General features: G+C 43.3%; 1 long non-coding RNA gene across 1 annotated transcript; it reads left to right on the top strand.

Moving 5' to 3' along the window:
• The first annotated feature begins 579 nt into the window (after positions 1-579).
• Positions 580-13063, top strand: LOC117281392 (uncharacterized). Its single transcript, XR_004512018.2, has 2 exons — positions 580-704; positions 12751-13063. It is a non-coding gene; the product is annotated as an uncharacterized lncRNA (long non-coding RNA).
• Positions 13064-13304: the final 241 nt, after the last annotated feature.

The raw sequence follows: 13304 nt of genomic DNA on the forward strand, positions 1-13304 counted from the left end.
CGCCGATGTCTCAGGATATTTTGGAGACTCGGATTACTACTCAAACCTAATGATTTATGTATATTCCAACGGGCTTTCCACATGATTTTATGAGAGCATATGAAAAACAAAAGTGCAAACTTTCTCAAAACATCAATACATGACTGTTCCAAACTTTAAAAAAGAAAAAGAAAATCATCTGGGAACCATTCTCAACACTAGTACATGATCGTTCAACTTATAGGCCAATATCAAATTGTTGTCATGATACAGAATCTAAATAGTGACTCACAACCCTTCATACTATGATCTCATTTTGAACTCAAAGCATTTAACCTCTCAAACTTGTATATCAAAAGCATTATTAATGGAAAAATGTGTTAAAAAGATATCTCAAGTGTTGTGTAAGTATTTGGGACACCATTTTTTTTATTAACAAATGGCTAACTAATTAAGAAGGATTAGGGGTGGTTCGGGTCAAATTAGAAATAAAAAAACTTTGGGGTAAAATTTAAAATACTAAAAAATAAAAAATAAAACATCTTACACTTAGACACATTTTCAACTTTTCACTCTTTCTTCTCTTTTCAAGCCCACGATTTTTCCTCAAACATTTCAAAACTTTTCTCTCAAATTCAATCTCCAAACTCAAGAGTTCTATAGGGCTTCAAAAATCGGCTCCATTCCGTTCAAATTTGCTTTGAAGTCGAGATTCCATCATCAAGGTAAGTTTTTTTTCTTTTTTCTTTCATATTGATAAACACTAAACTTGTTATTTCAACCCTAAATTGATTTTTTTTAATTTGGGTGTTTTTGTAACTTCTTGTTGTTGTGTAGTTTTTGTGCCTAAATTCTAGAGTTGTTGTGTAGTTAATATTTTTGACCGAAAATTTGATATTTTTATGTTGTTTAATTGTAGCCATTGATGTGGTTGTGCCATATGCCCATAAAATTAGTTGTGGTGATATTGGAATGGCTATATTGCTCTATTTTGGATTTGTGGAATACTTTTTTGCCCAGATATTTTATAATTACCCGACCTGTCGTTTCGAGAGTTATAGCCCCGTTTTTCTTATTTTTGCTTCTTTTTGTGTCCTTCAGCTATATTGTGTTATATCGGGTTAGTTGGTTCATGTCCGGAGTAGTTTCAGAGTAAATTGAGACACTTAGTCTCTTATTTAGAAGCTTAAGTTAGAAAAGTCAACCGGATATTGACTTATGTGTAAACGATCTCGAAATTTAATTCTGATAGTTCCACTAGCTCTGTTAGGTAATTTTGAACTTAGGAGTGCATCCGGAATATGATTTGGAGGTCCGTAGTGGAATTAGGCTTGAATTGGCAAATATTGGTTATTTGGAAATTTTGGTCGGTAGTGAAAAATTTGATATCGGGGTTGGAATGGATTTCCAGAAATTTGAGTAGGTTTGTGGTGTCATTTGTGACGTGTGTGTAAAATATGAGGTTATTCGGACGTGGTTTGGTAGGTTTCAGCTTCGTTTGTGGAATTCAAAAGTTTAGAAGTTCTTAGGCTTCAATCCGAGTGTAATTTGGTGTTTTGATATTATTTTGAGTGATTTGATGATTTGTCTAAGTTCGTAGAATGTTATGGGATGTGTCGGTATGTTTGGTCGAGGTTCCGAGGGCCTCAGGGTGGTTCCGGGTGGTTAACGAAATTGTTTGAAGTTGGAAAATGCAGCTGAAGCTGCTGCTACTGGTATTTCCGCACCTGCGGAGGGGGAGTCGCAGGTGTGAGGGCGCAGAAGCACTTGGGGAATTCGCAGATGTGGGTAAGGATAAGGTGGGCTAGAACCGCATGTGTAAGAAGGTTATCGCATCTGCGAGCCTGCAGGCCCAGATGCGGAAGGGAGTAAAATGACTAGTTTCACAGATGCAGAGAGTTATGCGTAGGTGCGCAAGAGCAGGCGCGAAAGGTTGGCTGCAGATGCGGAACCTGGGACCTTAAGTGAGTTCTGCACCTGCGATGGGAATTCCACAGGTGCGGCATCGCAGAAGCGGAAAAGGGGCCGCAGGTGCGATATTGCTGGGCAGAAAAGCTCCACCTCGAGGTTTTGTCTTTCATTTTCAATTTTGGACTTGAGAAACTCGGGAGAGAGGCGATTGTTCGAAGGTTTTCAAAGAGCAACGTTGGGATAAGTGATTCTAACCCATAATGGTATAAATTTCATGAATCTATGGCTTTGTTCATCATTAATTAATAGGATTTTTGAAGTGAAATAAGGGGTTAGGGCTTGGGATTTTGGAGAGTGTAATTTGAGGATTTGAAGGACCAAATGATGTCGGATTTTGATGAATTTTATATGGTTAGACTCGTGAGTGAATCAGATTTCGTGTTTTATGATTTTTGTTGGATTTCGAGACGTGGGCCCGGGGGCCGTGTTTGAGTCGATTTCGGATTTTGACTCTAATTTGATAGTTTTTTGTGGAATTGACCCCTTTAGCCTATATTAATCGTATTGTATTGCTTGTGGCTAGATTCGGGACGTTTGGAGGCCGATTTGAGATGCAAGGCATCGCGAAGTAGGATTTTGCTTGGTTGGAGGTAAGTAACGCTTTCAAACTCAGTTATGAGAGTTCGAAACCCCAAGTTATGTGTTATGTGATTGGTATTGAGGTGACGCGCATGTCGAGTGACGGACGTGCGGGCATGCACCGTGAGAATTGGGACCTGGGTGATTCCATGGCACCGTTTAGTGACTCTATCCTGTTGATATCCATGTTTTTCATCATGTGATAAAGTAGTTGAGCTGTAAATCATGCTAGATATCATGTTTAGGCTTTGTGCCGGTATTGTTTAGACCCTTGGCGGTCGTTTCTTGCTGTCATCTCACTAGTTTTCATGTACTATTTTATACTCAGTCATGATCATGCTTTTTTTATATCATATCTCGGTCTCAGTTATTTATTGATTTATCATATCATTATTGCGTGTTGTTTTCATGACATTGTGAGCCCGTGGTGAGACTGGAGAGGTTGATGATTGAGTGAGGCCGAGTGTCTGGTTATGAGTGATAGTTATGGGATCGGGCTGCACGCCGCAGTGGTTATATTGATGATTATGATAGCGCTTGGGCTGTAGGAGCCCCTCTGGAGTCTGTAACACACCCCTAGTGAGCGCAGATGATATTATTGAGGGATGGATTTCCCTCGACATGGATTTGTCCAAAGTACTTGATACCTGGAGATGGATTTCTCCACAGGGTTGGATTGCCCTTTTTCCTCGGTACTGGTGACTTATAGTCAGTGTTGCATATGTTCCGGGATGGATTTCCCTGGGCCGGATGGCCATATATAGTACCGAGTGGTTGAATACTTGAGAGTGGAGCACATAGAGCATTTCATATAGTCTGTGCATTGGCATGTAGAGATAGCCGAGTTATATACCTTACACTATTTAGATATGTACTTCCTTTACTGTTGAGCTGTATATTTGACTTGAAAGCATGCCTACGTTTCTGCACATTTATTTCTGTTATACCTGTTAAGGTTGAGTTCATCACTATCTTTCAGTCCAAAGTTTGGACTTGTTACTTGCTGAGTTGGTGTACTCACGTTACTCCCTACACCTCATATGCAGATCCAGGAGTTACCGGTCATAGCGGCAGTTGCTGATTGAGGATCCTAGACTTTTGGAGGCAATCAAGGTAGCTGCACTGCATTAGTGGGCCTTGACTCTCCTTCTTTATCTTTGATGTACTTTCAGTTTATATCTCTAGATACTGTAGTAGACTGTATTTCTGATCTGGACGCCCATGTACGCAGTGGTACCCTTGTTTTGGGCTGGATTGTATCACTTTGGGATTTTCATATGTTTTAAACAGTTTTTCTTTAATATTAAATACTTTTGTTAACGTTTTCAAACTTATTGTTATTGGTGTTGGGTTGTTAAGTTGAGGCTGGCCTAGTTCCACGATAGGCGCCATCACGACGGTTAATTTTGGATCGTGACAAGTTGGTATCAGAGCCTAGGTTACATAGGTCTTACGAGTCATGAGTGGGTTTAGTAGAGTCTTGCAGATCGGTACGGAAATGTCTGTACTTATCTTTGAGAGGCTGTAGAACCTTTAGGAAAATTCCACATTCTTGAATTCTTGTCGTGCGAATCTGTTGATTCTGGTAACTAAACAGGTGTTGTTTCATTCTCTCACAGATGGTGAGGACTTGTACTACCGGGCAGTATGGACATCCACCAGTACCACCAGCTAGGGCTGCGAGAGGCCAAGGTCGCGGTAGAGGCCGCTGTAGGGGCAGAGGTGCCGCCCACACAGCAGCTGGGGCAGTACCTCCGGATCCCCCAGTTGCCTTAGATCAGTACCAGGTTCCAGTTGTTGATGCACCAGCTCAGGCACCGCCTGTGCCTATTGTGATTCCTGGCCTTCAGGAGGCCTTAGCTCAGATTCTGACCGCGTGTACCAGTCTTGCTCAGGCAGTCTCTGTTCCGACCGCCGCAGCCACTTCTCAGGCCGGGGGAGGTGCTTAGACTCTTGCTGCCCGCACACCAGAGCAGGTGGTATAGGGATTTCAGACACCGGAGGCACCACCAGCCCAGCCGGTTATAGCTGCTCAGGATTATGTGGTTCCTGCTATGCCTGAGGATGATCAACATAGATTGAAGAGGTTTGGAAGTTCAGTGGCACACAGAGAGAGAGGATGCCCAGGACTTCTTGGACAAGTGTCAGAGGATACTCCGTACAGCTAGTATTCTGGAGACTTGTGGGGTCTCATTCACTACCTTTCAGTTTTCTGGGGCTGTACTCAGATGGTGGGAGACTTACGAGAAGCGTAGGCCTGTTGGCGCAACACCCCTTACTTGGTAGCAGTTCTCCGTGATCTTTTTGGAGAAGTTCGTGCCTCAGTCTCGCAGAGAGGAGCTGCGCAGGCAGTTTGAGTAGCTTCATCAGGGTGATATGTCTGTGACGCAGTATGAGATGCGATTTTCGGAGTTGGCCCATCATGCTATCTGGTTGGTTCCCACAGATAGGGAGAGGATCATAAGGTTTGTAGATGGTCTCACTTATCAGCTGCGATTGCTTATGACCATAGAGAGAGTGTTTGGTGCTACTTTTGATGAGGTTGTCGACATCGCTCATCATATTGAGATGGTTCGCAGTCAGGAAAAGGTTGAGAGGGAGGCCAAGAGGCCTCGTGGATATGGAGGATTCAGTGGTGCTCCTTTTGGGAGCCAGTTACAGCACGGTAGAAGTCGTCCTTTCTAGCATACTGAGACGGCTCGCCCAGTGCACTGGGGTGCATCATCCGGCCTTGAGCCCCATGGTTATCAACATGGCCAAACATCATTCAGTGCGCTACCAGCTCAGAGTTCGTCGCATGCACCATCAGCTCAGGGTTCATCTGTGTCAGGACCTTCTAGCGGTTATTCCAGTGCTCGGGGTTCCCTTCAGTCCCCAGTGGCTGGTAGAGGTTGCTTTGAGTGTGGGGATTTAGGGCATATCAAGAGGTTTCCCCGCCTGACAGGAGGTCCATCTCAGCAGAGGAGTCAGCCTTCGACTTCAACACCAGTTCCTCCACCACCCGCCCAGCCAGCTAGGGGTGGAGCTCAGTCAGTTAGGGGTCGCCCGAAAGGGGGAGGCAGATGAGGGGGTGGCTAGGCCCGTTTCTATGCCCTCCCTGCCAGACCAGATGCTATTGCTTTAGATGCTGTGATTACAGGTATTATCTCAGTTTGTCACAGAGATGCCTCTGTATTATTTGACCCTGGTTCCACATATTCATATGTTTCCTCGTATTTTGCTCATTTTTTGGATATGCCCGGTGAGTCTTTAGTCTCATTTATTCATGTATCTACTCCCGTGGGCAATACTATTATTGTGGACCGCGTATATCGATCATGTATGGTGACTATTGGGGGTCTGGAGACCCAAGTGGACCTTTTACTGCTCAGTATGGTTGACTTTGATATGATATTGGGTATGGATTGGTTATCTCCATATCATGCTGTTCTAGATTGTCACGCTAAGACCGTGACATTGGCGATGCCAGGATTTACGAGGGTTGAGTGGAGCGGTTCTATAGACTATGTACCTAGTAGGGTGATTTCATATTTGAAGGCTCATCATATGGTTGAGAAGGGTTGCCTATCCTATTTGGTTTTTGTGAGGGATATTAGTGCAGAGAATCCTGCCATTGATTCTGTTCCGGTGGTACGTGATTTTCCGGATGTGTTTCCTTCAGACCTGCCGGGCATGCCGCCTGACAAGGATATTGACTTTGGTATTGATTTGGTGCCGGACACTCAGCCCATTTCTATTCCACCGTATCGTATGGCACCGGCAGAGTTGAAGGAGTTGAAAGGATAGCTTCAGGAACTCCTTGATAAGGGGTTTATTCGGCCTAGTATGTTACCTTGGGGGTGCACCGGTTCTATTTGTAAAGAAGAAAGATGGTTCCATGAGGATGTGCATTGATTACACGCAGTTGAACAAGGTCACAGTCAAGAACAAGTAGCCTTTGCCTCGTATTGATGATTTATTTGGCCAGCTTCAGGGAGCAAGGGTGTTCTCCAAGATTGATTTGAGGTCCGGGTATCACCAGCTAAAGATTCGGGATTCGGATATTCTGAAGACAGCTTTTAGGACCCGATATGGCCATTATGAGTTCTTGGTGATGTCTTTTGGGCTAACCAATGCCCCAACAACGTTCATGCATTTGATGAAAAGTGTATTCCAGCCTTATTTGGACTCATTAATTATTGTATTCATTGATGACATCCTGGTGTACTCTCGTAGCCAGGAGGAGCATGCCCAACATCTGAGGATTGTATTACAGAGATTGAGGGAGGAGAAGCTTTATGCAAAGTTCTCCAAGTGTGAGTTCTGGCTCGGTTCAGTAGCAATTTTAGGGTACGTGGCGTCCAGTGAGGGTATTCAGGTTGATCCAAAGAAGATAAAGGCAGTTCAGAGGTTGCCCAGACCGTCCTCAGCTATAGAGATTCGGAGCGTTCTTGGTTTGGCTGGTTATTACCGTCGGTTCGTTCAGGGTTTTTGGTCTATTGCATCACCCTTGACCAAATTGACCCAAAAGGGTGTTCCATTCAGGTGGTCGGATGAGTGTGAGGAGAGCTTTCAGAAGCTCAAGACTGCTTTGACCACATCTCCATTATTAGTTCTGCCATCAGCTTTAGGTTCTTACACTGTGTATTGTGATGCCTCGAGGGTAGGTATTGGATATGTTCTGATGTAGGAGGGTAGGGTGATTGCCTATGCCTCGCGCCAGTTGAAGACCCATGAGAAGAACTATCCTGTCCATGATCTTGAGTTAGCAGCCATTGTTCACGCCTTGAAGATTTGGCGTCATTATTTGTATGGGGTTCATTGTGAGATCTATACTGACCACCGGAGTTTGCAGTATCTGTTTAAGTAGAAGGATCTTAATTTGCATCAGCAGAGATGGTTAGAGCTTCTCAAGCACTATGATATCACTATTTTGTACCATCCGGGGAAGGCCAATGTGGTGGCCGATGCCCTGAGTTGCCGGGCGGAGAGTTTGGGGAGCTTAGCATATATGCCAGCAGTAGAGAGACCCTTGGCATTGGATGTTCAGGCCTTAGCGGGCCAATTTATCAGATTGTACATTTTGGAGCCGAGTCGGATATTGACTTGTGTGGTCTCCAGATCTTCTCTTTATGACCGTGTCAGGGAGCGTCAGTATGATGACCCCTACCTGCTCGTTCTTCAGGATAGGGTTCAGCAAGGTGATGCTAGAGATGTGACTATTGGTGATGATGTCGTGTTGAGGATGTTGGGCCGGATATGTGTGCCCAATGTGGATGGGCTTTGAATTTGATTTTTGAGGAGGCCCACAACTCGCAGTATTCCATCCACCCGGGTGCCGCGAAAATATACCAGAATTTGAGACAGCACTATTGGTGGAGGCGGATGAATAAGGATATAGTTGGGTTTGTGGCTTGGTGTCTCAATTGTTAGCATGTTAAGTATGAACATCAGAGACCGGGTGGCTTGCTTCAGAGGTTAGAGATCCCAGAGTGTAAGTGGGAGCGGATCACCATGGACTTTGTAGTTGGGCTCCCATGAATTTCGAGAAAGTTCGATGCTATTTGGATTATTATGGATCGGCTGATCAAGTCCGCGCACTTCATTCCAGTTGGCACTACTTACTCTTCAGAGCGGTTGGCTGAGATTTACATCTGAGAAATTGTTCGCCTGCATGGTGTCCCAGTTTCCATCATTTCAGATACGGGCACTCAGTTTACATCGCAGTTTTGGAGGGCCGTGCAGCGAGAGTTGGGTACTCAGGTTGAGTTGAGCATAACTTTTCACCCTCAGATGGACGTGCAGTCCGAGCGCACTATTCAGATATTGGACGACATGTTACGCGCTTGTGTCACTGACTTTGGGGGTTCATGGGATCAATTTCTGCCGCTCGCGGAGTTTGCATATAACAACAGTTATCAGTCGAGCATTCAGATGGCTCCGTAGGAGGCTTTACATGGGAGGAGGTGTAGATCTCCAGTAGGATGGTTTGAGTCAGGTGAGGCTAGGCTCTTGGGTACAGACTTGGTCCAGGATGCATTAGATAAGGTAAAATTGATTCAGGAGCAGCTTCGCATAGCGCAGTCTAGGCAGAAGAGCTACGCGGACAAGAAGGTCTGTGAAGTGTATTTTATGGTTGGGAGAAGGTTTTGCTAAAGGTTTCACCCATGAAAGGTGTTATGAGATTTGAGAAGAAGGGCAAATTGAGCCCTCGATTTATTGGGCCATTTGAGGTGCTTCAGAGGATTGGGGAGGTGGCTTATAAGCTTACCTTGCCATCCAGCTTGTCGAGTGTGCATCCAGTGTTTCATGTTTCCATGCTCCGAAAGTATGTTGGCGATCCGTCCCATGTTTTGGACTTCAGCACGGTGCAGTTGGAGGGTAATATGACTTATGATGTGGAGCCGGTGGCCATTTTGGATCGGCAAGTTCAGAAGTTGAGGTCAAAGGACATAACTTCGGTGAAGGTGCAATGGAGAGGTCAGCCTATGGAGGAGGCCACCTGGGAGATCGAGCGGAAAATGCAGAATAGATATCCACACCTATTTGAGACTCCAGGTATGTTTCTAGACCCGTTCGAGGACGAACGTTTATTTAAGAGGGGGAGGATGTAACGACCCGACCGGTCATTTCGAGAGTTATAGCCCCGTTTCCCCCATTTCTACTTCTTTTTGTGTCCTTCAGCTATATTGTGTTATATCGAGTTAGTTGGTTCGGGTCCGGAGTGGTTTCTGAGTGAATTGAGACACTTAGTCTCTTATTTAGAAGCTTAAGTTAGAAAAGTCAACTGGATGTTGACTTATATGTAAACGATCTCGGAATTTAATTCTGATAGTTCCATTAGCTCCGTTAGGTGATTTTGGACTTAGGAGTGCTTTCGGAGTGTGATTTAGAGGTCCGTAGTGGAATTAGGCTTGAATTGGAAAAAAAATGGTTATTTGACGATTTTGGTCAGTAGTGAAAAATTTGATATCGAGGTCGGAATGGATTTTCGGAAATTTGAGTAGGTTTGTGGTGTCATTTGTGACGTGTGTGTAATATTTGAGGTTATTCGGACGTGGTTTGGTAAGTTTCGGCGTCGTTTGTGGAATTCGGAAGTTTAGAAGTTCTTAGGCTTGAATCCGAGTGTAATTTGGTGTTTTTATGTTGTTTTGAGTGATTTAATTATTTGTCTAAGTTCGTAGGATGTTATGGGATGTGTCAGTATGTTTGGTCGAGGTCCCGAGGGCCTCGGGGTGGTTCTGGGTGGTTAACGGAATTGTTTGAAGTTGGAAAATACAGCTGAAGCTGCTGCTACTGGTATTTCTGCACCTGCGGAGGGGGAGTCGCAAGTGGGAGGGTACATAAGTGCTTGGGGAAGTCGCAGATGCGGGCAAGGCTAATGTGAGTTGGAACTGCAGGTGTGAGAAGGCTATCGCATCTGCGAGCCCGCAGGTGCGAGACCTCGGGGGCAGATGCAGATGGGAGGAAAATGACTGGCTTCGCAGTTGCACACAGTTATGCGCAGGTGCGCAAGCGCAGGCGCGAAAGGTTGGCCGCAGATGCGGAACCTGGGACCTCAAGTGAGTTCCGCACCTCCGATGGGAATTTCACAGGTGCGGCGTCGCAGAAGCAGAAAAAAGGGCCACATGTGCGATATTGCTGGGCAGAAAAGCTCCAGCTCAAGGTTTTGTCTTTCATTTTCAATTTTGGACTTGAGAAACTCGGGAGAGAGGCGATGTTTCGAAGGTTTTCAAGGAGCAACATTGGGGTAAGTGATTCTAACCCATAATGGTATAGATTTCGTGAATCTATGGCTTTGTTCATCATTAATTAGTAGGAGTTTTGAAGTGAAATAAGGGCTTTGGGCTTCGGATTTTGGAGAGTTTTGATGAATGACGTATGGTTAGACTCATGAGTGAATGGGCTTGCGGGTTTTGTGTTTTTTTTTGGATTTCGAGACGTGGGCCCGGGGGCCAGGTTTGAGTCGATATCGGATTTTGACTCTAATTTGATAGTTCTCTTGTGGAATTGACACCTTTAGCCTATATTAATCGTATTGTATTGCTTGTGTCTAGATTCAGGATGTTTGGAGGCCGATTTGAGAGGCAAAGGCATCGCGAAGTAGGATTTTTCTTGGTTAGAGGTAAGTAACGCTTTCAAACTTGGTTCTGAGGGTTCGAAACCCCAAGTTATGTGTTATGTGATTGGTATTGAGGTGATGCGCATGTCAAGTGACGGGCGTGCGGGCGTGCACCGTGAGAATTGGTACCTGGGTGATTCCATGGAACCGTTTAGTGACTCTATCCTGTTGATATCCATGTTTTTCATTATGTGATAAAGTAGTTGAGCTGTAAATCATGCTAGATATCATGTTTAGGCTTTGTGCCGGTATTGTTTAGACCCTTAGTGGTCGTTTCTTGCTGTCATCTCACTAGTTTTCATTTACTATTTCATACTCAATCATGATCATTCATTTTTATATCATATCTCGGTCTCAGTTATTTATTGATTCATCATATCATTATTCCGTATTGTTTTCATGACATTGTGAGCCCGTGGTGAGACTGGAGAGATTGATGACTGAGTGAGGCCGAGTGCCTAGTTATGAGTGACAGTTATGGGATCGGGCTACACGCCTCAGTGGTTATATTGATGATTATGATAGCGCTTGGGCTGTAGGAGCCCCTCTGGAGTCTGTAACACACCCCTAGTGAGCGCAGATGATATTATTGAGGGATGGATTTCCCTCGACATGGATTTGTCCAAAGTACTTGATACCTGGAGATGGATTTCTCCACAGGGTTGGATTGCCCTTTTTCCTCGGTACTGGTGACTTATAGTTAGTGTTGCATATGTTATGGGATGGATTTTCCTGGGCCGGATGGCCATATACAGTACCGAGTGGTTGAATACTTGAGAGTGGAGCACATGGTGCATTTCATACAGTTTGTGCATTGGCATGTAGAGATAGCCGAGTTATATACCTTACACTGTTCAGATATGTAATTCCTTTATTGTCGAGCTGTATATTTGACTTGAAAGCATGCCTACGTTTCTGCATATTTATTTCTGTTATATTTGTTGAGGTTGAGTTCGTCACTACCTTTCAGTACAAAGTTTGGACTTGTTACTTGCTGAGTTGGTGTACTCACGTTACTCCCTGCACCTCGTGTGTAGATCCAGGAGTTACCGGTCATAGCGGCAGTTGTTGATTGAGGATCCTAGACTTTTGGAGGCCATCAAGGTAGCTGCACTGCGTTCGTGGGCCTTGACTCTCCTTCTTTATCTTTGACGTACTTTCAGTTTATATCTCTAGATACTGTAGTAGACTGTATTTCTGATCTGGACGCCCATGTACGCAGTGGCACCCTTATTTTGGGCTGGATTGTATCACTTTGGGATTTTCATATGTTTGAAACAGTTTTTCTTTAATATTAAATACTTCCGTTAATGTTTTCAAACTTATTGTTATTGGTGTTGGGTTGTTGAGTTGAGGTTGGCCTAGTTCCACGATAGGCGCTGTCACGACGGTTAATTTTGGATCGTGACATGTTTCAAACATGTCAGTTGAGTGTTTGAAACATCTTAAGATATTGTTAAATATCCGTGTTGTTATTGTTATTGTTATTGTTGTATGTTGTGGAGTTATTGCAATATTTATCGGGGTTTGGTTAATGATATTTTGAGCTGAGTGTTTGAAACATCTCATTAAGATGTTTGAAGTTACATATAAGATGTTCGAAACATCTGTAAGGATGTTTAACAATCCATGAGTTGTTTCACCAAAAGACACCTGATTATCACAATGAGATGGTTGATTATTTTAGCGATTAAAAAAATCATTGATAGAGACGTTTAGATAAAGAGGTTAGGAGAACTATAATATGAATATTGCTAGCTTGCTTTCAAACTCCATCTAACTAGCTAGAAACTTAAATTACTATATGTTGCTTAGCATTTGTAGATGGCAGAAAATTGATTTTACCTCTTAAGATCAATCTTGTATGACCATTCAATGCAGCACCTTTAGAGATGTTTGAAATATCTCAGTAAGATGTTTCAAACATCTTAAAACATCTTAATGAGATGTTTGAAACATCTTGTTAAGATGTTTGAAACATCTTACTAAGATATTTCAAACGTCTCACTGAGATGTTTCACCAAAGAATACTTAAATATTTATATTTTTATTTTTTTTATGTGTTACGAACAAATTATTTCTTTATTTTATTGATGGTCGTTACTTGTTTGTGTGTGCAGATTAAATGGCAAAGGGACGTGTGTCAAAGATAGGTGGAAGAGGAAGAGATAAATCTCCTTCTAAAAGATCTAGCAAAAGAATTAAGACATCTCAGGAGGATAAGCTACAAAAATTAATTGTAGCTGAAGTGGAAGCCAAACCTCTTCAGGTAGTAGAAGGAGGGAATGCTGGAGAAGAAGAAAAAGAGAACGAAAATAAAGAGAAAATTGAGAAAGAAAATAAAGAGAAAATAAAGAATGTACTAGGAGGGAATGCTAGAGAAGTGGAAACAGAGAAAGAAAAAGAAGAGGAAACAGAAAAGGAAGAAGAAGAGGAAATAAGAAAAGTAAGAGAAGAAAAGATAAATGTTGATGAAGAAGAATCAAAAGAGGAGACAACAATTGATGAAAGAGAAGAAGAGACAACAATTGATAAAAGAGAAGAGGAGACATATATTGATGATGAAGCATCAGTAGGAAATACTGAAGAAGAAGCTTCAAGAGAACAAGAAGATGGAGAAGAAGAAGAAGAAAAAGAGGCAGCGGCAGAAAGAAGAAAAAAGAGAAAGAATGAT

This window comes from Nicotiana tomentosiformis, chromosome 11 (assembly GCF_000390325.3).
Source record: "Nicotiana tomentosiformis chromosome 11, ASM39032v3, whole genome shotgun sequence".
Taxonomy (NCBI): Eukaryota; Viridiplantae; Streptophyta; class Magnoliopsida; order Solanales; family Solanaceae; genus Nicotiana; species Nicotiana tomentosiformis.